Source organism: Scyliorhinus torazame, chromosome 5 (assembly GCF_047496885.1).
Source record: "Scyliorhinus torazame isolate Kashiwa2021f chromosome 5, sScyTor2.1, whole genome shotgun sequence".
Classification (NCBI taxonomy): domain Eukaryota; kingdom Metazoa; phylum Chordata; class Chondrichthyes; order Carcharhiniformes; family Scyliorhinidae; genus Scyliorhinus; species Scyliorhinus torazame.
This window is the reverse complement of record NC_092711.1, coordinates 147,119,290-147,144,844: the sequence shown is the minus strand read 5'-3', so window position 1 is coordinate 147,144,844 and position 25,555 is coordinate 147,119,290. Positions and strand designations below refer to the sequence as shown.

The window sequence follows — 25,555 nt, the reverse complement described above, 5'->3', positions numbered from 1 at the left end:
ATGTATTCCAGCCCGGTTTGGGGAAAATAAAAGGGGCCGTAGCCCGTATCCAAGTCGAACCAGGAGCCACGCCGCGCTATTTCCGGGCGCGCCCGGTGCCTTACGCCTTGCTCGAGAAGGTAGAAGGGGAGCTCACTCATTTGGAAACTTTGGGTATTATCAGGCCCGTCCGTTTCGCTGACTGGGCAGCACCAATTGTACCTGGAATGAAGCCAGTTGCCACAGTTCGCTTGTGCAGCGACTATAAACTTACAGTGAATACACGTCTTCCCTACTCGACCGATATCCAATGCCTCGCATAGTGGATCTCTACGCAAAGCTTGCAGGTGGACTCTCGTTCACAAAATGAGATGAGTCACGCCTACCTACAGTTGGAGCTGGACCCTGCCTCCCGACCATATGTAACGATTAATACACACCGGGGCCTGTATGAATGTACACGTTTGCCCTTTGGAGTATCCTCTGCCTGCGCTATTTTTCAACGCGTTATGGAGGGCATTTGAGAGGTTTACCGTGTGGCGCTGTCTACTTAGATGACGTTTCGATCACAGGGACGCTGGAGCAGGAGCATTTGGAAAATCTGGAGGCTGTCGTTAAGACTCTTTTCGGAGGCTGGCGTCTGTTCACGTCGCTCAAGGTGCGTCTTTCAGGCAAAGGAAGTAGTCTACCTGGGTTATTGGGTGGAACACGAAGGTTTGCACCCCGTCGCAGAGAAGGTGCGCGCAATTCAACAGGCCCCCGCCCCGACTGACACTTCGCATCTTTGTTCTTTTCTTGGCCTCGTAAACTATTACGGGAAGTTCCTCCCAAATCTGGCAACTACGCTGGCCCCGTTGCATCTTCTGCTAAAGACAAATCACACCTGGGTTTGGGGTCAGCCGCAAGAAACTGCTTTCCGGCGGGTAAAACAACAATTGTCGTCGTCCGGGTTACTAACCCACTATGATCCTGGAAAGCCTTTGCTTGTCACATGTGATGCATCCCCGTATGGTATTGGAGTCATCCTGTCCCACAAGATGGAGAACGGGGCCGAGCGGCCGATAGCTTTCGCCTCCCGCACATTGACTGCAGCGGAAAAAAAGTGTGCGCAGATCGAGAAGGAGGGCCTTGCAGTGGTCTTTGCGGTGAAACATTTCCGCCAGTACGTGTATGGCCGCCACTTCACTTTCGTGACTGATCATAAGCCTCTGCTGGGACTTTTCAGAGAGGATAAGCCAATACCGCCCATTGCTTCCGCACGGATCCAGCGCTGGGCTTTGTTGCTCGCTGCATACGAGTATTCTCTGGAGCACAAACCAGGAACGCAGATAGCGAATGCCGACGCACTGAGCCGATTGCCTTTATCGACCGGCCCCATGTCGACCCCCACGACCGGTGAGGTGGTTGCAACCCTAAATTTTATGGACACCTTGCCTATCACGGCATCACAAATCCGTGAGTAGACCCAGACGGAGCCAGTCCTGTCAAAGGTTCGACACATAGTCCTGTATGGTGGGCAGCAGAGACAGCTCCCAGGTGAGTTGCAGGCATTTTCCTCCAAGCTGTCAGAATTCAGCGTGGAAGACGGCATCCTCTTGTGGGGGACGCGTGTGATTGTGCCGGAAAAAGGACAGGAACTGATACTAAGAGACTTGCACAATGGGCATCCAGGTGTGACCAAAATGAAAATGTTGGCCCGGAGTTATGTTTGGTAGCCAGGCATCGACACCGACATTGAGAAGGTGGCCCAAAACTGCTCCATTTGCCAGGAGCTTCAGCCGGCCGTGCCCCTACATCACTGGGAATGGCCAGGGCGGCCTTGGGCACGCTTGCATGCAGATTTTGCAGGCCCTTTTCAAGGATCCATGTTCCTTCTATTAATCGACGCCCAGTCTAAATGGCTAGAGGTGCATAAGATGCAGGGGACAACGTCCTGCGCAACAATTGAGAAGATGCGTTTGTCTTTTAGTACACATGGCCTCCCCGAGGTGCTGGTCACGGATAACGGCACTCCATTCACCAGTGAGGAGTTTGCGAGGTTCATTAAGATGAACGGCATACGCCATATCCACACTGCCCCTTACCACCCGGCTTCAAATGGGTTGGCAGAGCGCGCAGTGCAGACATTCAAACGAGGCCTATAGAAGCAGTCTTCCGGGTCAATGGACACGAGACTGGCTCGCTTTTTGTTTTCGTATAGAACCACCCCCCATGCGATGACTGGGGTAGCTCCCGCAGAACTCCTAATGGGCCGGAGACTTCGCACCCGCCTTAGTATGGTTTTCCCAGACATTGGCCCAAAAGTACGCCGCACACAAGAACGGCAGGGACAGGGTTTTTCTCGGCATCGGCCAATTCGGCAGTTTGCATCCGGTGACCCAGCGTTTGTTCGCAATTTTGCTGGTGGTGCCCAGTGGGTCCCTGGCGTAATCTTTCGCCAAACGGGCCCTATATCTTACCAGGTGCAAGCCCAGGGTCGTCTCCAGCGCAAACATGTAGACCACGTTCGGTCCAGAAGACTATCCCTTCCAAAGATTCCCCGCCCCCGGAGCTCATTTCTACAGCCGCAGAGACCAGAGACAATGGTCCTCACAATCTTCCTCTGGTGCCTCACTCAAAGCCTGCGCAGGTCGTTACAGAACCGTATGGAGATAGAGACGCCGAGATGACAGAGGCAGCAGACTCTGACTCCGAGATGGAGACACAGGACGCATCAGAGGGGGAATCCTCGGGCACACGGGCCGTGGATGTACAACCGTTACGCCGTTCATCATGGAAGCGCCGGTCTCCATCTCGTTACACGCCACCCGATCCAGCGCCTCGTTCGAATGGTGTCCGGCCTGCGGCAAAACGAGTCCGACGCCCTCCTTCGCCAGGGTCTTCGGTGGATTCCTTGGACTTCGGCAGGGGGGTGGGGGGGGGATGTTATAACCTGCCTGCTTACCATTGGCTGGAGACTAATGACAATCCCACAAGCCTGTGGGAGTATGAGCTTCCCCAATGAGGGGGGGCGGAGAAATCATTAGCAGACTCCCTGTATAAATAAAGCTGGCCAGTTTGGAACTAGCAGGATGGAGTAAGCAGCAAGTGAGGTTGCTGCTGTTGTGTATTTATGTTATTGTAAATAAATGTTATTTCTTTGTATCCTTGAAACTCGTGCTGGATTCTTCTTGGCCCTCACAAAAAGGGGGCAATTACTAGGGGGCATAGGTTTAAGGTGCGAGGGGCAAAGTTTAGAGGAGATGTACGAGGCAAGTGTTTTACACAGAGGGTAGTGGATGCCTGGAACTCGCTGCCGGAGGAGGTGGTGGAAGCAGGGGCGATCGTGATGTTTAAGGGACATCTTGACAAATATATGAATAGGATGGGAATAGAGGGATACGGACTCCGGAAGTATAGAAGATTTTAGTTTAGACGGGCAGCATGTTCGGCACAGGCTTGGAGGGCCTGTTCCTGTGCTGTACTTTTCTCTGTTCTTTGTTCACACTGCTCACAGACTCAGATTTTATGAATGCTCTGCTCACTGCATCAGCCTCCATCACCACTCGGCTCAGGGCCACAGCCTCTGTGGCTCCACTGCTCCCATCCCCCCACTGAGCCGCTCACGGCCTCAGCCTCCGTCACCACTCGGCTCAGGGCCATGGCCTCTGTGGCTGCACTGCTCCCATCCCCCCACTGAGCCGCTCACGGCCTCAGCCTCCGTCACCATTCGGCTCAGGGCCACAGCCTCTGTGACTGCACTGCTCCCATCCCCCCATCCCATTACTGAGCCACTCACAGCCTCGGCCTCTGTCACCAATCGGCTCAGGGCCACGGCCTCTGTGACTGCACTGCTCCCATCCCCCCATCCCATTACTGAGCCGCTCATGGCCTCGGCCTCAGTCACTACTGTTTGGGGCCTGAGCCTCTGTGACCGCACCACCCACTGCCTCGGTCTGAGAACATTCTGCTCACAGCACTGCCTTCTCCGAGGCCAAAATACTGTGGGTGGAGACTGCCAGTGAGCATGCAAATCAATACAACAGACTTCAATTGCCGTCTAAAAAGTGACAGGGTGGAAACATAGAAAATAGAAGCAGGAGGAGGCCATTCAGCCCTTCGAGCCTGCTCCACCCTTCATTATGCTCATGGCTGATCATCAAGTTCAATACTCTGATCCCGCCTTCCCCATATCCCTTTATCCCTTTAGTCCCAAGAGCGATATCTAATTCCTCTTGAATTACACAACTACCTTTTGGCCTCAACTACTTTTTGTGTTGGCGAATTCCACAGATTCCCCACTCTCTGGGTGATGAAATTTCTCCTCACCTCAGTCCTAAAAGGTTTACCCCTTATCCTCAAACTAGGACCCCGAGTTCTGGACTCGCCCACCATTGAGAACATTCTTTCTGAATCTACCCTGTCTAATCCTGTTAAAATTTTGTAATTTCTTTGGGATCCTCTCTCATTCTTTTAAACGCCAATGAATTTAATCCTAACCGATTTAGTCTCTCCTCATATGACAGTCCCGCCATCCCTGGGATCAGCCTGGTAAATCTTCGCTGCACTCTCTCCACAGCAAGAACATCTTTCCTCAGATAAGAATACTAAAACTGCGCACAATATTCCAGGTGTGGCCTCAGCAATGCCCTATACAATTGCAGTAAAACATCTCGATTCCAATCCTTAAATCCTCTCGCTATGAAGGCCAACATACTATTTGCCTTCTTTACTGCCTTCTGTACCTGTGCGCTTACTTTCAGCGACTGATGCACGAGGACACCAAGTTCTCGCTGAGTACCCACCTCACACAATTTACACCCATTCAAATAATAATCTGCTTCACTAATTTTGCTCCCAAAGCTGTAAAAGGAGCATGGAGCTGAATGTGGAACTGAAAGGGGATTTAGACATGAAGGGAGGGAGACTGGTACCGAACGAGTATCTGCCTTTACCACAGAACTTGGTGTCCAAGGCATTGCTGACTCACGGCACCGAGGACCCTGGTTCGATCCCGGCCCCGGGTCACTGTCCGTGTGGAGTTTGCACATTCTCGCAGTGACTGTGTGGGTCCCACGCCCACAACCCAAAAAAAGATGTGCAGGGTAGTTGGATTGGCCGTGATAAATTGTCCCTTAATTGTAAAAAATAATTGGCTACTCTAAATTTATTTAAAAAAACAACTTGGTGTCCAAGCCAGAGTGAAAAAGGAGGCAGTCGAGACACTGATGGGTTAAACGTTGACAGTGAGGTATTTGATAGGCTGAATTTACTGAAAATCGGTAAGTTACCAGAACCGGATGAGACAGATTTAAGGATACGGAGTTTATATTAACTACAAAGGAGAAGAACACAGCAGGAGAACAGCAGAGGTTACAGAGATAGGGAGGGTCACAGGTGCTGAAGGAGGTTGCAGAATTCAGGAGTGTTGTAGGGGTAGACAATGTTACAGAGATAGAGAGGGTCGTCGGGGCTAAAATAATTTTTACACAGAGAGGGAAACCTATATGGATAGCAGGATGCTGGGGACAGAGGGAGGGCTGTGGGGGATGTACGGTTGTGCATGAAGGTCCCTCCTTCTCAATGTTGCCCCTCACCTGAGGAATGGTAATCCTCAGGTTAAATCACCACAAGTTAGCTCTCCCCCTCAAAGGGGAAAGCAGCCTGTGGTCATCTGCAACTATTGTGACTTACTTACTTTACTGTAGGGGAGGGAACTATTATAGAGATAGGGAAGGTTGTAGGGGCTGTATGATGTATGAAAGTTCAGGTGGGGTGTAACATCAATAGGAGGTTTCAAAGATAGGAAGCGTTGTAGGGGTGGGAGGAAGCTACAGAGATAGGAAGCGTTGTAGGGATGGGAGGAAGCTACAGAGATAGGAAGCGTTGTAGGGATGGGAGGAAGCTACAGAGATAGAGAGAGTTGTAGGGGCTGGAGGATGTGACAGAGACAGGGAGAATTGTACAGTTGAGAGAAGGTAACAGGCATGGTGTGGTATTAAGAGTCTCAACACAGTAACTGGGATGGAGAGAGTTTTATGGCTATTGGGATTATCAGACAAGGGAGCAATTGAGGGGATACAGCAATAGTGAGTATTTTTAGAGGCTGGGGAAGATTACAGCACTGTGTGCATTGTGGGGGCATCGAGGATTTAACAGAAAAAAAGAGGTTGGAGGGGGTTAAAGTGGTTTCAGGGATAAGGTAGGGTTGCAGGGGCTTTAGGGTTGCAGCATCTGGAGGAGATTGCTGTAATTTGATGTGCTATCTAAGAGCTGAGCTAACGGATGTTATGGAAAGTGGAGGGGATGTAGGAACTGAAGAATATTACAACGATGAACAGGGTTATACCTCTTAATGAGGTTGGAGAAATAGGGATAGTTTTGGGATTGGAGGAGGTCACAGAGATAGGAAGGGTTGTAGGAGCTGGAAGATATAGGATGTAGCCTCTGAATGACAAACTCAGATCAGAAGGGGCGAAGGTTTCGTGGATCGTAAAGAGAACTGGAGGATTCTAGTGGGAGGAAAATGTGAGATTGATGGGGATCGTTGCAGAGATTGGAATTGGTAAGAGATAGGGCGAGTTAGATGGTCTGGATGTACCGAGAGAGATAGGGCGCGGGGTTCTGCGGTTCCCCAGCCGTGTGGTTCTCGGCGGCGCGCCATTCGCCGGCGGCGGGATTCTTTTTGTTTAAATATTGTATTGGAGGCATTTTCAAATATATACTTAACAAAGAAGAAAAACACAAAACAACCATGGCAACAGCGAACAGCCACAGCATCCTTACCGCCACCACCCCCCCCAGAAATCTCCCCCCTCACCTCAACTTGGTGCCACCCCAGGCCTTCCCCACACCCCCCCCCCCCGTTTTTTTAAAAGAAACATTTTATTGAGGTATTTCTTTGGCATTGTAACAGCAACAAAATAACAATGTACATAACAAGGAAAATATTAACCTAGTGCAAATACCACCTCCCTCTCCCACAGGTTCAACAATTACTTACCCCCCTAATCTACGCGAGCCTAACCCCCTCCCCCCCCTTCTGCTGACGATTAATTCTCCGCGAAGTCGACGAATGGTTGCCACCTCCGGGTGAACCCTAACAGAGACACTCTCTTGGCAAACTTAATTTTCTCCAGGCAGAGGAAGCCAGCCATGTCCAAAAGCCAGGTCTCCGATTTCGGGGGCTTTGAGTCCCTCCATGCCAGTAATATCCGCCTCCGGGCTACCAGGGAAGCAAAGGCCAGAACATCCGCCTCTTTCTCCTCCTGGATTCCCGGATCCGGCGACAACCCGAAAATCGCCACCTCTGGACTCATTGCCACCCTCGTATTTAATACCTTGGACATGACGTCGGCAAACCCCTGCCAAAATCCCCTCAGCCTTGGACATGCCCAGAACATGTGGACATGGTTCACTGGCCCCCGCACACATTTCACACACCTGTCCTCCACCCCAAAGAATCTGCTCATCCGAGCCACTGTCATGTGGGCCGGTGAACGACCTTAAATTGGATCCGGCTGAGCCGGGCACATGTTGCGGTCGCGTTGACCCGACTCAACGCGTCTGCCCAAAGGCTCTCCTCTAACTCACCCCCCAGCTCCTCCTCCCACGTTTGCTTCAGCTCCTCAGTCTGCGTCTCCTCCGATCCCATAAGCTCTTTATATATGTCCGAGGCGCTTCCCTCTCCTATCCATCCTCTAGAAACCACCCTATCCTGAATCCCCCTTAGCGGCAGGAGTGGGAAGGTTGGTACCTGCTTCCGCAAAAAGTCCCGCACCTGCAGATATCGAAATTCATTTCCCCCCGCCAATGCAAACTTCTCCACCAGCGCCCTCATACTCGGAAAACTCCCCTCTATAAACATGTCGCCCATCCAAAGGCTCTCCTCTAACTCTCCCCCCAGCTCCTCCTCCCACGTTTGCTTTGGCTCCTCAGTCTGCGTCTCCTCCGATCCCATAAGCTCTTTATATATGTCCGAGGCGCTTCCCTCTCCTATCCATCCTTTCGAAACCACCCTATCCTGAATCCCCCTTAGCGGCAGGAGTGGGAAGGTTGGTACGTGCTTCCGCAAAAAGTCCCGCACCTGCAGATATCGAAATTCATTTCCCCCCGCCAATGCAAACTTCTCCACCAGCGCCCTCATACTCGGAAAACTCCCCTCTATAAACATGTCGCCCATCCTCTCGATCCCCGCTCTCCGCCAAATTCGGAACCCCCCTGTCCATCCTCCCCGGGGCAAAGCAGTGATTATCGCAGTTTGGGGACCACACCGATGCCCCCTCTGCTTCCACATGTCTCCTTCACTCCCCCCAGACTCTCAGGCCGCCACCACCACTCGGACTGGTGGAGTACCGCGCTGGCGGGAATGGTAGAGGCGCTGTTACCAACGCCCCCAGACTTGTGCCCTTGCAAGAAACCGCCTCCATGCGCACCCACGCCAGCTTCCCCCCCACCAGTCACCTCCTCACCATGGCTATGTTAGCCGCCCAGTAATAACTGCTGAAATTCGGCAGCGCCAGCTCACGATCCCCCCGACTCCACTCGCGGGGACTTGCCCCCCACACAAAGCCCACAATAACTTTATTGACCCGCTGAAAAAAGGACTGCGGGATGAAGATGGGGAGGCATTGAAAAATGAATAGGAATCTTGGGAGGACCGTCATTTTTACCGTTTAATCTCTGCCCGCCAGAGACAACGGGAGCGCATCCCATTTCCGGATCCCTCCTTCATCTGATCCTCCAGCCGGGCCAAATTCTATTTAGTCGCAAATCCATTGCCACTCGGATACCTAGGTACCTGAAACTGTCCCCTACCACTCTGAATGGCAGATCCCGCAGTCGTCTCTCCTGATCTCTCGCCTGGACCACAAACATCTTGCTCTTCCCCATATTGAGCTTATACCCCGAAACCATCCTGGATGACCTGCATCAACTGCTCCGATGGTCGCAGCGCCGCCACCCCAGGCGTCCGGTCCTCGGCCATGCTGTCTCCTGCTGCAGCTTCAACACAGCTCCTGGCTAACTTTTTATTTCTGCCTTTTCGTGCATTTCTGGTTCTTTGCTCCATACACGAATACGTGGAAACGGTGCCCAATTGATTCAGCCTTTGAATTTACCGTTTAAAACCAGAAAGAAGTCCACGGGATAGGTCCAAAAGTCCGACCAGAGCGGGAGCCACCAAATGTGCAACTTACTCCTTCATAGCCGCCACCGGAGGTCTCCCTCCATAGCCGCCACCGGAAGTCCAGAGTTGGTGAATTGGCCACTCTACATTGCTCCTTAATTGGAAAGAATGAATTGGGTACTCTAAATTAAAAAAAAAAAACACTCCTGTCTCTGCCTGGAATGGACCCACATTGGTCTTTGCTAATCTTTTCCTTTTCACAATCCTATAGGAGCTTTTCCAGTCGTTTTTTATGTTTATCGTTCTCATATTCTATTTTCTCTTTATCAGTTTCTTGATCCTCCTTTGCTGAATTCTCAAACAAGTTCTCAATCCTCAGGCTTACGACTATTTTGGCCACTTTATGAGTCTCCTCCATTGATCTAATGGAATCTTTAACATTTCTTGTTAGCCACGGTTGCATCACTTTTCCTGTTGGATTTTTGCTCCTTAAAGGAATCTATGTTTGTTGTATTTGTGTGAAATAAGAGTCGCCAAAGTCCCAGAGGACCAGAGTCTGCTTTGCCCTCTTGAGAGAGAGAGAGAGCTGACTGGTGGTGATTGAATCTGACGGTCAGCACACCTCAGGCAAGGGGCAATGTTGAAAAGGTGGGGCCTTCATGGATAACCTCAGCCGGTACGGGAGTTGAACCCCCTGATGTTGGAGTCGCTTTGCATCACAAACCAGCCATCCAGCCAACTGAGTTAATTCTCCCTGGTGTGAACTCGTTGGTGTTTCCGCAGGTTGGATAACGTGGTGATGGCCTTCTCACACGGAGAGCAGGTGAACGGCCTCTCCCCAGTGTGAACTCGCTGGTGTGTCTGCAGGCTGGATAACTCAGACAATTTATTTCCACACTGAGAGCAGGTGAACAGCCTCTCCCCAGTGTGAATTCGCTGATGTCTCCACAGGTGAGAGAAACCGTGGATATGTGGGGACTGCAGGTGGGATAACTGAGTGACTCCCTTCCCACACTGAGAGCAGGTGAACGGCCTCTCCCCAGTGTGAACTTGCTGGTGTATCTGCAGGTTGGATGAGGAAATGAATCCCTTCCCACACTGAGAGCAGGTGAACGGCCACTTGCCGCTATGAACTCGCTCGTGTATCTGCAGGCTGATCAACTGAATGAATCCCTCCCCACACTGAGAGCAGGTGAATGGTCTCTCTCCAGTGTGAACTCACTGGTGTGTCCGCAGACTGGATAACTGACTGAATCCTTTCTCACACTGAGAGCAGGTGAACGGCCTCTCCCCGGTGTGAACTCGCTGGTGTGTCTGCAGGTCAGAATACTGAGTGAATCCCTTCTCACACTGAGAGCAGGTGAAGGGCCTCGCCCCAGTGTGACTGCGTCGATGAATCTCCAGCACAGATGGGACTCTGAATCCCTTCCCACAGTCCCCACATTTCCATCGTTTCTCCATATTTTGGGTCTCCTCGTGTCTCTCCAGGGCGGACAATCAGTTGACGCCTTGTTGACACACAGAACACGTGTACGGTCTCTCCCCGCTGTGAATGGTGTGATGTTTTTTTCAGGCTGTGTAACTGGTTAAAGCTCTTTCCACAGTCAGTGCTCTGGAACACTCTCAGTCGGGTGTGTGTGTCTTGGTGCTTTTCCAGTCATCCTGATGTTCAAAATCTTCTCAAGCTGACAGACGAGGCAAACATTTCTCCTTCTAGATTCAAAGTCCGATGACGTTCAGGCCCTGATGAATCGAGTGACCCAGTCTGATCGAGACGTTTAGTTTGAGATATCTGTCTGTAATTCCTCCTTTTCTAATATCTTGTAAAAACAATTTACAAAAGACATCAGTGTCAGTACAGCAGAAATTAAGAACAGACGGGGACTTAGGTTGCGACATGTCGAGAGCAGCCGCATATGAGGCAGCTCTCATCCGGGGACTTTGTTTTCCATCTTTCTCCGGCCTCTCCCCAGTGTGAACTCACTGGTGTGTCTGCAGGCTGGATAACTCAGAGAATTTATTTCCACACTGAGAGCTGGTGAACAGCCTCTCCCCAGTGTGAACTTGCTGATGTGCTGATGTCTCCGCAGGTGAGATAACTGAGTGAATCACTTCCCACCCTGAGCAGTTGAACGGCCTCTCCCCAGTGTGAACTCGCTGGTGTGTCTGTAGGCGGGATAACACAGTGAATCCCTCCCGACACTGAGCACAGGTGAACGGCCTCTCCCCGGTGTGAATGCGTCGATTAATCTCAAGTTGAGATGGTGCATTGAATCCCTTCCCACAGTCCCCACATATCCGCGGTTTCTCCATGTTTTGTGTCTCTCCAGGTCAGAAAATTAGTTGGAAGTCTCGTTCACATGTGTCACGCCCCGCTGTGAATGGCACAATGTTGATTCATGCGGGGGGGGGGGGGGGGGGATTTTAGTGCTTTTCCAGTCACAATGATGTTTAAAATCCTTTTGAGGCTGTCAGATTAGGCAAACAGTTCTTCTTCCCTTGTAGATTCAAAGGCTGATGATAGTCAGATCCCAGGGAATCTGGTGACTCTGTCAGATCGAGACGTTACGTTTGAGATTTCAGTCTGTAATTCCTCCTCTTCTCATATCCTGTAAAAGGAGTTTACAAAAGACATCACTGTAAGCACAGGATAGAAATTCAGAACAGACAATTCTAGTTCCTGGAGAACATTCTTTCCTCTCTCATTCCCCAATACCGAGTCTCTAACGCCTCTTTCTCCATGTCTTCAGGGAGCGGACTTGGAGGGGCAGAGTCTCGGAGCAGTCAGTGTAAAGACCTTTCCTCGGGGATTCACGGCCTAGTTTCCAGGGAGTGGACTGAGAGGTCCGGATTTTCGGAGCTCAATGAAAAAACCTTTCCTTGGGGATTCACGGCCTACTCGCTAGGGTGTGATTTTGGAGCCGGAATTTGAATACCTTACGTTGGGAATGCGCTGCCCAGTCTCCAGGTAACGGATCGGAGCTGGAGGACTGAGAGCCGCCTGGTCCTCCAGCCAATCAGAGTGAATGAGAGGCGGGGCTGGATGACTGAGAGCCGACTGGTCCTCCAGCCAATCAGAGATAATGAGGGGCGGGCCTGGAGGACTGAGACTGCCGCTTGGCCCTCCAGCCAGTCAGAGTTAATGAGAATGGAGGACTGTGTCAACCATTTGAGTGAATGAGGGGCGGGACTGGAGGACTGAGACAGATGCATGGTCCTCCAGCACGCAGTGAATGAGGGGCGGGTCTGGAGGACTCAGAGAGCCGCTCGGTCCTCCAGTCAATCAGAGAGAATGAGGGGCGGGGCTAGAGGACGGAGATAGCCACTCGGTCCTTCAGCCAGTCAGAGTGAATGAGGGGCGGGGTCTAACCTTATTGTTTCCCCTCCCCATCCTCCACTCACTGAACAAATATTTTGGGCATTAACTTGAGCCTGGACCTGGGAAAGAATTTCCCGAACCAGGATCAGGGAGCTGACAACTATTCATCAGGTTTTGCGGCTCCACAGAGTATTTCCAAATCTTTCCACCCACCTCCTTAGTTTTGCTCGGGCTTTCCAAAACGAACAGGCCCATTATTCCGAATGCGCATGCTCCAAACACCGACAATTCCGCTTGTGGCCCAACGTCGACCGGTAATGCGCATGTCCATAACAGAGAGGCAGCTGCGCATGTGCAGAGACCCACCCCCCCGCCCTGACTTCCCGCTGAAATGTTGACGAAAGGAAAGAGTGGGCCACCGGAAGGACTTTTGCCCTTCAGCCAATCAGAGCGCGGGCTTTGTGTGAATGAATATTGAGCTTTACCCAGACTGATACTTCCTCTTGTCTTCAACGTCTGTGAGTAAAACAGTTTATTTTCTCCCCCTTTCCATTTATTTTCTCATTCTGATCTTTAATTGGTGACTTGCAGCAACCGAAGGGAAAGGAAGTGAATCCAGGGAGGGTGCAGACTCTGCAAAGGTTGGCCCAGGTCTCTCTCTCTGAAAGACATTGACATCCTTTGCTCCCTCAGCTTGACACATTTATTTGTCTGGCTAAAATGATGGTACCTTTTATGATTCGCCAGACCCGAGAACACCAAGCTCACCTGTCTGCCACCCCCGAGAACAAAACCACACAACCTAGTCAGATGTGCCCTGTGCACTGAGTCAAGCTCCACTTAACACAGGAGGAGGTTGTGTTGACCCTGTACAGCCTCACTCCACACCCCCTCCACAGAAACCAGATCCAATTCCCCCTTCCACTTTCTCCTCACCTCATTCAGTGGAGCTTGCTCTGCAGACTGTAGATATCTGAAATCCTACCCTCACCCACGTCAGCAAGAGATAGAATCCAAATCATCAGAGACGGCAGGGGTGCTAAAGGAAACGCCGAGATCTCCTTACGTAGGAAATCATGCATCTAAGAAAATTAGAGCTCGCGAGTTGTAATTTTTCCACCAGTTCATCAAAACCAATAAACCTGCCGTTCACAAACAAGTCACCAAACTTATCCAGAGCTTCCCTCCTCCAGGACCTAAATCTAAATCCGTAGGCAAAAAGTGGTGAGTCCCATAGAGAGGGGCCAACAACAATATTGAGCTGAGCCAATAGCGTTGCCTGAACTGTCTCCAAACCCTCAGTGTAGCCACCACCACAGGGCTCAAGGTACATTTCATAGGAGAAAACGGAAGCAAGGCATTAACCAAGGCCCATAAACTGGACCCTGACAAGTGCCTGTCTCCATCTGCCCCCATATAGAATTCAGATCTCTGAATAACCCCAGCACCCTTTCAATATTGGCTGCCCAATAATAGAACAAAGAAAAGTACAGCACAGGAACAGGCCTTTCGGCCCTCCAAGCCTGTGCCGACCATGCTGCCCGACTAAACTACAATCTTCTACACTTCCTGGGTCCGTATCCCTCTATTCCCATCCTATTCATGTATTTGTCAAGACGCCCCTTAAATGTCACTATCGTCCCTGCTTCCACCACCTCCTCCGGTAGTGAGTTCCAGGCACCCACTACCCTCTGTGTAAAAAAACTTGCCTCGTACATCTACTCTAAACCTTGCCCCTCGCACCTTAAACCTATGCCCCCGAGTAATTGACCCCTCTACCCTGGGGAAAAGCCTCTGACTATCCACTCTGTCTATGCCCCTCACAATTTTGTAGATCTCTATCAGATCGCCCTTCAACCTCCGTCGTTCCAGTGAGAACAAACCAAGTTTATTCAACCGCTCCTCATAGCTAATGCTCTCCATACCAGGCAACATTCTGGTACATCTCTTCTGCACCCTCTCTAAAGCCTCCACATCCGTCTGGTAGTGTGGCGACCAGAATTGAACACTATACTCCAAGTGTGGCCTAACTAAGGTTCTATACAGCTGCAACATGACTTGCCAATTCTTATACTCAATGCCCCGGCCAATGAAGGCAAGCATACTGTATGCCTTCTTGACTACCTTCTCCACCTGTGTTGCCCCTTTCAGTGACCTGTGTGGACCTGTACACCTAGATCTCTCTGACTTTCAATACTCTTGAGGGGTCTACCATTCACTGTATATTCCCTACCTGCATTAGACCTTCCAAAATGCATTACCTCACATTTGTTCGGATTAAACTCCATCTGCCATCTCTCCGCCCAAGTCTCCAAAACAATCTAAATCCTGCTGTATCCTCTGACAGTCCTCATCGCTATCCGCAATTCCACCAACCTTTGTGTCGTCTGCAAACTTACTAATCAGACAGGTTACATTTCCTCCAAATCATTTATATATACTACAAACAGCAAAGGTCCCAGCACTGATCCCTGCGGAACACCACTAGTCACAGCCCTCCAATTAGAAAAGCATCCTTCCATTGCTACTCTCTGCCTTCTATGACCTAGCCAGTTCTGTATCCACCTTGCCAGCTCACTCCTGATCCCGTGTGACTTCACCTTTTGTACTAGTCTACCATGAGGGACCTTGTCAAAGGCCTTACTGAAGTCCATATAGACAACATCCACTGCCCTACCTGCATCAATCATCTTAGTGACCTCCTCGAAAAACTCTATCAAGTTAGTGAGACATGACCTCACCTTCACAAAACCATGCTGCCTCTCACTAATATGTCCATTTGCTTCCAAATGGGAGTAGATCCTGTCTCGAAGAATTCTCTCCAGTAATTTCCCTATCACTGACGGAACGCTCACCAGCCTGTAGTTCCCTGGATTATCCTTGCTACCCTTCTTAAACAGATGAAATATGGCTAAGCCTGTCTCTCTCTCTCTCTGCAGGAATGTCCTGCAAATCCTCGGGGTCCTTCCCACCCAAATGAAAGAAGTAATCAGCGTATTGATTTTAACATTGGATGATTTGTGAAGAAAGATAAAAGATAGGGAGACATTGGAAAAGAAACAGCAACCTCGGAAGGATGTTCATGTTAACCATCTGAACCCTGTCAGCCAAAGACAGTGGGAGGTTGCCACCTCTGCAAATCTGCCCTGACCTCATTCACCAGCCGAGCAAACTGACATTTCTGAAGAGAGGCCCACTCGTGGGCTACCTGGATTCCCAGATAACCAAGCTGGATCTGGCAAGGTTAAAAGGCAACATCCCCAGGTCAGCCCCCCTCTCTGGGGGATCACCAGATAATATGAGCTCTTGTCCGGATTTACTCTGTACCCAGAAAAGGAGTCAAAACTCCACAAAAGCTTCATTATCTCATCCATCATGGAGACTAGGTCCGTGATATAAAGAAGCAGATCATCTGCATACAGGGACACCCTGTGCTCTCTCCCTCGCCTCTCTAACCCTGTCCATCACCCGGAAAACCTCAACATAGTAGCCAATGGCTTTATTCATAGTATTATCGAATTCCTACAGTACAGAAGGAGGCAATTCGGCCCATCAAGTCTGCACCGCCCCTCTGAAAGAGCATCCTACCTAGGCCCACACCTCTACCCTATTCCTGTAACCCAACCATCCCCTTTTGGACACTAGGGGGATGTTTATCATGGCCGTTCCACCTCACCTGAACATCTTTGGACTGTGGGAGGAAACCGGAGCTCCAGGAGGAAACCCACCCAGATACGAGGAGAAAGGGCAAACTCCACACAGACAGTCACCCAAGGCTGGAATTGAACCCGGGTCCATGGTGCTGTGAGGCAGCAGTGCTAACCACTGTGCCACCATGCCACCCCAAGGCAAACAGAAGCAGAGACAGTGGGCAACACTGCCTTGTGCCCCTATCCAACTGAAAATAACCTGAGCTCAGCATATTTGTATAAACACTAGTGGTGGGAGGCCTTTATAACAACGGATCCAAGGTATGAATTTCTGCCCCCCAATCTGCTCCATGAAGTTAGATGGGTTCTTGATTAATAAGGGGATCAGGGGTTATGGGGAGAACGCAGGAGAATGGGGATGAGAAAATATCAGCCATGATTGAATGGCGGAGCAGACTCGATGGGCCGAGTGGCCTAATTCTGCTCCTATGTCATATGGTCTTATGAAAGTCACCACCACTCTGGCCACCCGAAGGAATCACAGACCTGGGCATAGATCGGTCAGACTAGGATCCAAAACACAATTAAAGTCTCCCCCCAAGATTAGCTGATGTGTGTCCAAGTCAGGAATAGAGGTCAGTAATTTATTAATATAAACTGTGATCGTCCCAATTCGGAGTGGACACATGTACTGGGACTATCAAGGTGCCCACGAAAGACCCACTGACAATCACGTGTCTCCCATTCGGATCTGTCAGAATTCGAAAAGCTGAAAAAGAAACGCTTTTACTTATCAACACTGCGGTCCCCTGGGACCTACATCTGTCCCACCCAAGACTTCCGTAACCGTGTCTGATCCTGACCCGCAAATGGCTCTCCTGCAAAAACACCACATCCGCATTCAAACTCTTCACATAAGCGAATATCCCTGATCTCTTCACTAGACCGTTCAACCCCCTCACATCCTCACATTCCAAATGGCCAGTCGGATTGAGGGTTTACCCCCACCCACCCCGTACCCCAGTCAGCCATATCCACCAAAAGAGATCATTCTAAAATGACTGGAAAAGTATCGGCATCGAGCCCACCTGAGTCGGCCACCAGGCCCCCAACAAAACAGAGCAAAGAGCAAGCTGTAGTCACTGTCGATAAACCCTCCCCATCCCCCAGCTCCCCATCCCCCAGCTCCCCATCCCCCAGCTCCCCATCCCCCAGCTCCCCATCCCCCAGCTCCCCATCCCCCAGCTCCCCATCTCCCAGCTCCCCATCTCCCAGCTCCCCATCCCCCAGCTCCCCATCCCCCAGCTCCTCATCCTCCAGCTCCCCATCCCCCAGCTCCCCATCCCATCCCCCAGCTCCCCATCCCCCCATCCCCCAGCTCCCCATCCCCCAGCTCCCCATCCCCCAGCTCCCCATCCCCCAGCTCCCCATCCCATCCCCCAGCTCCCCATCCCCCCATCCCCCAGCTCCCCATCCCCCAGCTCCCCATCCCCCAGCTCCCCATCCCCCAGCTCCCCATCCCCCAGCTCCCCATGCCCCAGCTCCCCATGCCCCAGCTCCCCATCCCCCAGCTCCCCATCCCCCAGCTCCCCATCCCCCAGCTCCCCATCCCCCAGCTCCCCATCCCCCAGCTCTCCATCCCCCAGCTCTCCATCCCCCAGCTCTCCATCCCCCAGCTCTCCATCCCCCATCTCCCCGTCTCTCATTAAAACCACAACCAAAAGCCCGAAGAACCCCCCCAGACCCTTAGCTCAACAATCCTTGCTCAACAATCCTTAACGCCAAACAGAACCAACACACTCAGCCCATAATCTAAAACCTATACTATGTTAATGAGCTGCAGTTACCCCCACCACTTCGTTCCCATTAACTACCTTCTTCAGCTCGCAGGGCAACTCCCCCCCGGGGCATATAAAACTGAGTAACCATAACAACCCCCCCCCTCCCACCTGCACCCAACTTTAAATAAAGGAAACCCCCACCCCCACAAAAAAACAGTCAAATACAAACTGGTACAAGAAACCCCAACAAGACCCCAAAACCACAATCCCGCTCCAAAAACAACAAGACCCCATATATAATACAAAAATACCGAGCCTGAGCTTCCTCACAAAAGCATCGGCATCATCCAGCGCCTCAAAAGTAGTGGTCTTTTGAATTAAAACTCACTGGGAGGTGTGCTGGGTAAACCACCCCAAACCGAACACCACGTATGAAAAGTGCAGCCTTGGCCTTGATAAATGCCGCCCTCTTTTTTGGCAGCTCCGCCCCCACATCCTGATGGGGCCTGATGGCATGGCTATCCCATTTGTAGTTACGGTGATCATTCGCCCACCTCAGGACTCGTTCCTTATCCCGGTAACTGTGGAACCTGACGGTAATTGCCAGAGGTGGCTCTCCTGGGCAAGGCGTCTGACAGAGCGAGTGATGGGCCCCATCCAGCTCAGGAAGGAACAACTGTTCACCCTCCCCACCATCTTCCCAAACATCCTGGACGTGTATTCAGTCGGGTGCGGGCCCTCCAATCCCTCCAGCAGCCCCATAACGCGAAGAGTTTGTCTCCTGAAGTGATTCTCTAAGTCGTCTACTTTGGCACATAGAGATTTGTTATTATCAGCCAAAAGACCATCTTAGCCTCTAAAGAGACAATCTGCTTGCTCTTCATCGAAAGAGCCACCCCCATGCCCTGCACCCTTTACCGTTTATCAATTGAATAGGAGCTGGGGGCTCCTCGGTTGATATAGGGAAATCCTTGGAGATAGTCGGCTGTTGTTAAGATGCCCATGAGCATCTCAACTGACAACACTATAACTTTCGCTTCGGCAGCAGCCGCCGCCATTTTGTTTCCAATGAGCCTGGAAAAGAATCTGAATCGGATGACAATTCTTTGCCCGCTGGCTTCTTCAAACTTGGTTTCTTGGACATTTCCACAGTAATTGAGCTTTATCCCATTGACAAATTTGAAATATCCCCAAACCCCCTCAAAGACCGGGTGAAAAAGATGGAAAACAAAGTCCCCGGATGAGAGCTGCCTCATATGCGGCCGCTCCCGACATGTCGCAACCGGAAGTCCCCGTGTGTTCTGAGTTTCTGTCCTGTACTGACACTGATGTGTTTTGTAAATTGTTTTTACAGGATATTAGAAAAGGAGGAATTACAGACAGATATCTCAAACTAAGCGTCTCGATCAGACTGAGTCACTCGATTCATCAGGGCATGAACATCATCGGACTTTGAATCTAGAAGGAGAAATGTTTGCCTCGTCTGTTGGCTTGAGAAGATTTTAAAACATCAGTGTGACTGGAAAAGCACCGAGACACACACACCCGAGTGAGAGTGTTCCAGAGCACTGACTGTGGAAAGAGCTCTAATCAGTTACACAGCCTGAAAAAACAGCAGGAAGAGACCGTACACGTGTTCTGTGTGTGAACAAGGCGTCAACTGATTGTCCGCCCTGGAGAGACACAAATAGACCCAAAATATGGAGAAACGATGGAAATGTGGGGACTGTGGGAAGGGATTCAGAGTCCCATCTGCGCTGGAGATTCATCGACGCATTCACACTGGGGAGAGGCCATTCACCTGCTCTCAGTGTGGGAAAGGATTCATTTCCTCATCCAACCTGCAGAGACACCAGCGAGTTTACACAGGGGAGAGGCCGTTTGCCTGCTCCCAGTGTGGGAAGGGATTCACTCAGTTATCCCACCTGCAGATACACCAGCGAGTTCACACTGGGGAGAGGCCGTTCACCTGCTCTCAGTGTGGGAAGACATTCACTTTGTTATCCAACCTGCGGGCACACCGTCGAGTTCACACTGGGGAGAAGCCATTCGCCTGCTCTCATTGTAGGAAGGGATTCACTCGGTTATCCAACCTACAGAGACACCAGCGAGTTCACACTGGGGAGAAGCCATTCACCTGCTCTCCGTGTGGGAAGGGATTCACTCAGTTATCCCATCTGCAGGCACATCAGCGAGTTCACACTGGGGAGAGTTTGTTCACCTGCTCTGAATGTGGGAAGGGATTCCGTGATTCATCGCAGCTTCTGAGACACAAACAAGTTCACAAGTGATTACAGGGGTTGGATTCTGCTGTTAGTGTTGCTACTCTCAATTACATCCAGGACTACATTTTGTTCATTCTGACAGTTGGTCAATGGGGATGGTTGTCGAGTTTTCTCTGCTGGACTGGCCGGTCTCACGACTTTGACTCCAGTGGGCTGTTGCTCTTCGAGCCTTGTTGCGAATACCTGGTTTCAAATTTCACAAGGATCACAGATTGAAAGTTGGTTTGGAAGTTGGAAGATGTTTCCTTCCCATTTCTGTTTGGATCCCCCTAAAGCATGCCACCTTGCCATGGAGATGGGCCATGGAGGGTACATGGTTCTTTTGTTTAATTTATCTCTTGTGTTTCTCACAGAAGAAAATGATCAAGGTATGGGGCAGGTTGTCTGACATGGACTGAGAAACAACATTAAATGGTGTGATGGGAGACAGGCAATAACTAATATTTCAGGGGATTGGTTAGCTCAGTTGGCTGGATGGCTGGTTTGTGATACTGAGCGACACCAACAGCGTGGGTTCAACTGCCGTACCGGCTGAGGCCATCCATGAAGGCCCCGCCTCCTCAACATTGTCCCTCGTCTGAGGTGTGGTGACCGTGGTGACCGTCAGATTAAATCACCACCAGTCAGCTCACTCTCTCCCTCACAAAGGGGGATGCTCGTATGGAATTCTGACAATGGTACCAGCCAGTAACAAGGTTAAGATAAGTGAGTTATGTATACACGAGACCCAAGGATGGTCGATGAGGGGGTCTGGAAGGCATCATGAGTTCATGAGTAACCCCCTAGCTGTCCATGAGCTGATCACGCAATTCCCTGCTGCCCAGTAACCACTTTCATTGGGTCTACCAGTCAATGTGTGTAATCTACAGTCATTGTGATTGGGTCGTTTCCGGCTGAGTTGGGCTGACTAACTATTTGAAATTGTATAAATGATGATGATTCCCTTTGTTCAGTGGAGAGGTATCTGCCTTTGCCCAGAGGCTTACTCCCCGCCGGTGTTACAACAATAAACTGTTTGGTGTTTGAAGCAGACCTGAATGTCGAGGGATTCTTTTGGATTCATTCCCGCTCACAGGAGCATAACCTACTTTTGTATTCAATTCCCCTCACAATAAACAATAACATTCTATTAGCTTTCCTAATTACTTGCTGTACCTGTATACTCGCCTTTTGTGATTCATGCTCTTGGACACCCAGATCCCTCTGAATCTCAGAGCTCTGCAATCTCTCACCGTTTAGATAAGAAGCTTTTTTATTCTTCCTGCCAAAATGGACAATTTCACATTTTCCCACATTATTCTCCATTTTGCATATTTTTTCCACTCACTTAACCTATCTATATCACCTTGTAACCTCCTTATGTCCTCTTCACAATTCACTTTCCTACTTTTCTTTGTATCATTGGAACATAGGAGCAGGAGTTGGCCATTCAGCCCATCGAGCCTGCGCCAACATTCAATACAATCATGGCTGATCATCCACTTGAGTGAGTCTGTGTGAGTGAGTGAGTGAGTCTGTGTGAGTGAGTGATTGAGTGAGTCTGTGTGAGTGAGTGAGTCTGTGTGAGTGAGTGAGTGAGTCTGTGTGAGTGAGTGAGTGAGTCTGTGTGAGTGAGTGAGTGAGAGTCTGGGTCCCCCACACTATCCCCATATCCCTTTGTGTTATTGCTATTTAGAAATCTGTCAGTCTCTGCTTTAAACACACTCAATGACTGAGCTCCCACAGCCCTCTGGGGTAGAGAATTCCAAACATTCACAACACTCTGAGTAAAAAAATGTCTCCTCCGAGACCGGTCCTAAGTGGCTTCCCCCTTATTTTGAAATTGTGTCCACTGGTTCCAGACTCCCCAACCAGGGGAAACATCTCACCTGCACCTCCCCTGTCTATTCCTTTCAGTATTTTGTAGGTTTCATTGTGATCACTTCTCATTATTTGACACTAGAGAATACAGGCCAGGTTTCTCCAATCTCTCCTCTAAGGGCAGTCCTGCCATCCCCGGAACAAGTCTGGTGAACCTTTGTTGCCCTTTCCCTCTGGCGACAAGGGCAGTAAAACTGCACACAGTCCTCCAGCTGCGGTCTGACCAAGGTTCTATACAACAGGTACATTCTGGACAGTCTCATGACTTTGCATTTATTTTATCCTGGATAGTATGGGGGAGGCGGTGGCCTAGTGGTATTGCCGCTGGACGAGTAATCCAGAGACCCAGGTATTATTCTGGGGTTCGAATCCCACCAGGACAGATGGTGAAATTTTAATTCAATAAAAATTTGGAATTAAAAGTCTAATGATGACAATGAAACCATTGTCGATTGTTGTAAAAACCCATCTGTTTTACTAATGTCCTTCAGTGAAAGAAATCTGCCATCCTTACCTGGTCTGGCCCACACGTGACTCCAGAGCCACACAGATGTGGTTGACTCTTAACTGTCCCCCACTGTAATGACCTAGCAAGCCACTCAGTTCAAGGGCAATTATGAATGGGTAACAAATGCTGACCCAGCCCGTGATGTCTCCATCCCAAGAAAAGAGTTTTATCAGGTGGATCTAAAATAAATACATTTGTCTCGGTTCCATTGAGTCTACAGCACTGGGCCAGGCCAGTCGGTGCTCAATTGGTCTCTGTCAGTATTTATGCTCCACATGAGCCTCCACCCAGCCCTCTTCATCTCCCCCCATCAGCATATCCTTCTATTCCTTTCTCCCTTGTCAACATACAGCTGTTCATGCAGCATTCATGCTGTTCACCTCAACCACTCACTGTGGTAGCGAGTTCCACATTCTCACAACTCGCTGGATGAAGAGGTTTCACTTGAAATCCCTATTGGATTATTGAACCCCTGAAAATGGATTGAAAATGCACTCAGCATTTGACAGAGATTGGATGAATTGTCAGCGCAGATGGGGCAGCACGGTGGTGCAGTGGTTAGCAGTGCTGCCTCACGGCGCCGAGGTCCCAGGTTCGATCCTGGCTCTGGGTCACTGACATGTGGAGTTTGCACATTCTCTTCGTGTTTGCGTGGGTTTCACCCCCACAATTGAAAGATGTGCAGGCTAGGTGGATTGGCCATGCTAAATTGCCCCTTAATTGGAAAAATGAATTGGGTACTCTAAATTTAAAAAAAAGAATTGTCAGCACGGATAGAGATAAATGTGTGTCCTGATAGACGTTACAGAGACTTGTTTGAAAGGGGACCAAGGCTGGAATCTAAATGTTGAAGGGTATTTGACATATTGGAATGCATGAAGCTCGGAAAAGATGATGGGATTGCTCCTGTTCATTAAGGATTACATTAGTTCAGGACAGAGAGATCAACTTAGCCTGAACGTTAAGGGTGTGGAATCAGCTTTGCTCGAGATAAGAACTAATAAGTTACAAGGTCTCTTGTGTGAGTAGTTAATGGGCCTCCTAACAGTAGTTACATTGTAGGTAGAGTGTACAGGAAGTATTAAATAAGGCTTGTAATTAATGTACCACAATAATCATGGGTGACTTTAGGCATCAGTTAGGACGATGAGCCTGACGAATATTAATCATGAGGAAGTGACACCACAATGAGAAACTGACATCACACATCAGCAAGGTGACCGATATCCTTCAGAGAGCAATCAGACAGTGATCGTGCCCCATTTAACCAATCAGGGACTGATCATGGGCTGCTTGGGCCAATCAGAACCACAGGAAACTACCAGCCATGCGTAGAGGTAGGTACTAGAAAGGGTTAATGAGCTACAATTCTCGAGCTCGGTGCACAACACAACATGAAGAAAGAGGATAGACTTCAGTCAACAGAACAAGAGACAGCTCCACAGTCACCTGGAAGCTGAGAGCTGGTGATCCAGAGTGAACGGACTGATCCACTGCCTTTGTTAATTATTGTGATTTTGTACTTATTACAATTAACTTAATAAATTCTGTGACAATATTCTTGTACCTGGAATGGTCTGCAACTAGTCAGGAGCTGCAGGTAAGTTTCACAACACAGTCTGACGTGTAATTGATTTGAGTGTTACAATTGAGATTGGAGCCAAACCCGGATCTTACAATAGGATCGAATTTCACATTTCATTTGGGTATCCTGCACTAACAGTGATGGCTTTTGTAAACTCCTTTTACAGGATATTAGAAGGGGAGGAGTTACAGACAGAAATTTCACACCAAACATCACATCAAGATGTGACAGAGTCACTCGATTCATGGGAGCTGAATATCATCGACCTTTGAATTTAGAATGAGAAATGTTTGTCTGTTCTTCAGCTGAAAGAGATTTTTACACATCACTCAGTGTACAGACACTGAGCCAGGCTCATCCGAGTGAGGCATCACTAAAAAAATCCATTTTATATTTTGCAGCTCACTCAAAGATGGAAATTTCAGCACACGTTTCTCCATCTTGTATTTTTTAATGTTTTGTTTGCCTGTTAAATATCCTTGCCCTCTGGATGTTTCATTACAGAACTCAGCTCGAAGACATCAAAACTTGTATCCAGCCTTGCCTGTGGGCCCCATTCATCAATTCAACTTTGCAGCAGCTCAGTCCCAGCTTTGGAAACATCTTCATCTTTCTGTGAGGCCCCGGCCCCATTGACTGTGACAGGGTTCATACTGTCTCCCTGAGATTGTTGATGTAAAGTCACATCAGACCCACACTGCCCGATTTCCAATCCAATTTATTTAAAGGTCCCAGAAGCCTGGCTCCAACCTTAAATGTTGTTCTGATCCTGTCAGTAACATTATTTTGGAACTCACTAGTACCACCACATAGGCAGCCATCAACATGCATCATAAAGATGCCCGAGAGTTTCCTGCCTTCGTACCAATAAAGCACGGCAGCTTCTGCCTTCAGGTAGGGACAACCTGACTTGGACAAAACTGATCTAACTGAGAAGTGCCATACACTTGAAACATTGTTCAAAACATGGACAAACTTATTGAACTTCCAAAGTCTTCGATCTCCATCTGGCACCGTAGGTGGTTGCAGAAACCCTGCCCTCTGGAGGTGATCCCCCAGCGCAAATGCAGCTTTAATGTTTCTTGACTGAAGGTTCCGAGAAAATGTCACGAAAAGGGCCAAAGAAATTTCAAATTTACCTTTCCCGCTGTGGTCCACTCTGACCTCTTTCTCTCCAAAGACTTCTTCAAATTCCCGCGTCACTGACCTCACCTTGGGCCTTATAAGTTCCATCTGGTTGGACCTTTTCTGTGCAGATCCATCGATGTGATGATGCTGGCTGACCCCTATCTGGGACCTCTGAACACACGCCAAACTCTGTCCAACTGCCAAATCTTTCTGTTTCACCTCCCGTACGCCTTTATCCCCTCATATTTTGGCAGCTACAAAACCCTCTCGGTCACGGGGACTTCAGTATCGCCCCCAAACATATCCTTGGTGTAAAACCGACAATTCCCTGCCTGAAATGTTCCAGTTACTGAA

At 49.7% G+C, this 25,555-nt stretch overlaps 1 long non-coding RNA gene across 1 annotated transcript; it reads left to right on the top strand.

The window, feature by feature from the left end:
* Positions 1-12,733: 12,733 nt before the first annotated feature.
* On the top strand, positions 12,734-21,152 carry LOC140421986 (uncharacterized). The gene is made up of 3 exons (XR_011947200.1): positions 12,734-12,922; positions 15,344-16,375; positions 19,190-21,152. It is a non-coding gene; the product is annotated as an uncharacterized lncRNA (long non-coding RNA).
* The last annotated feature ends 4,403 nt before the right edge of the window (positions 21,153-25,555 follow it).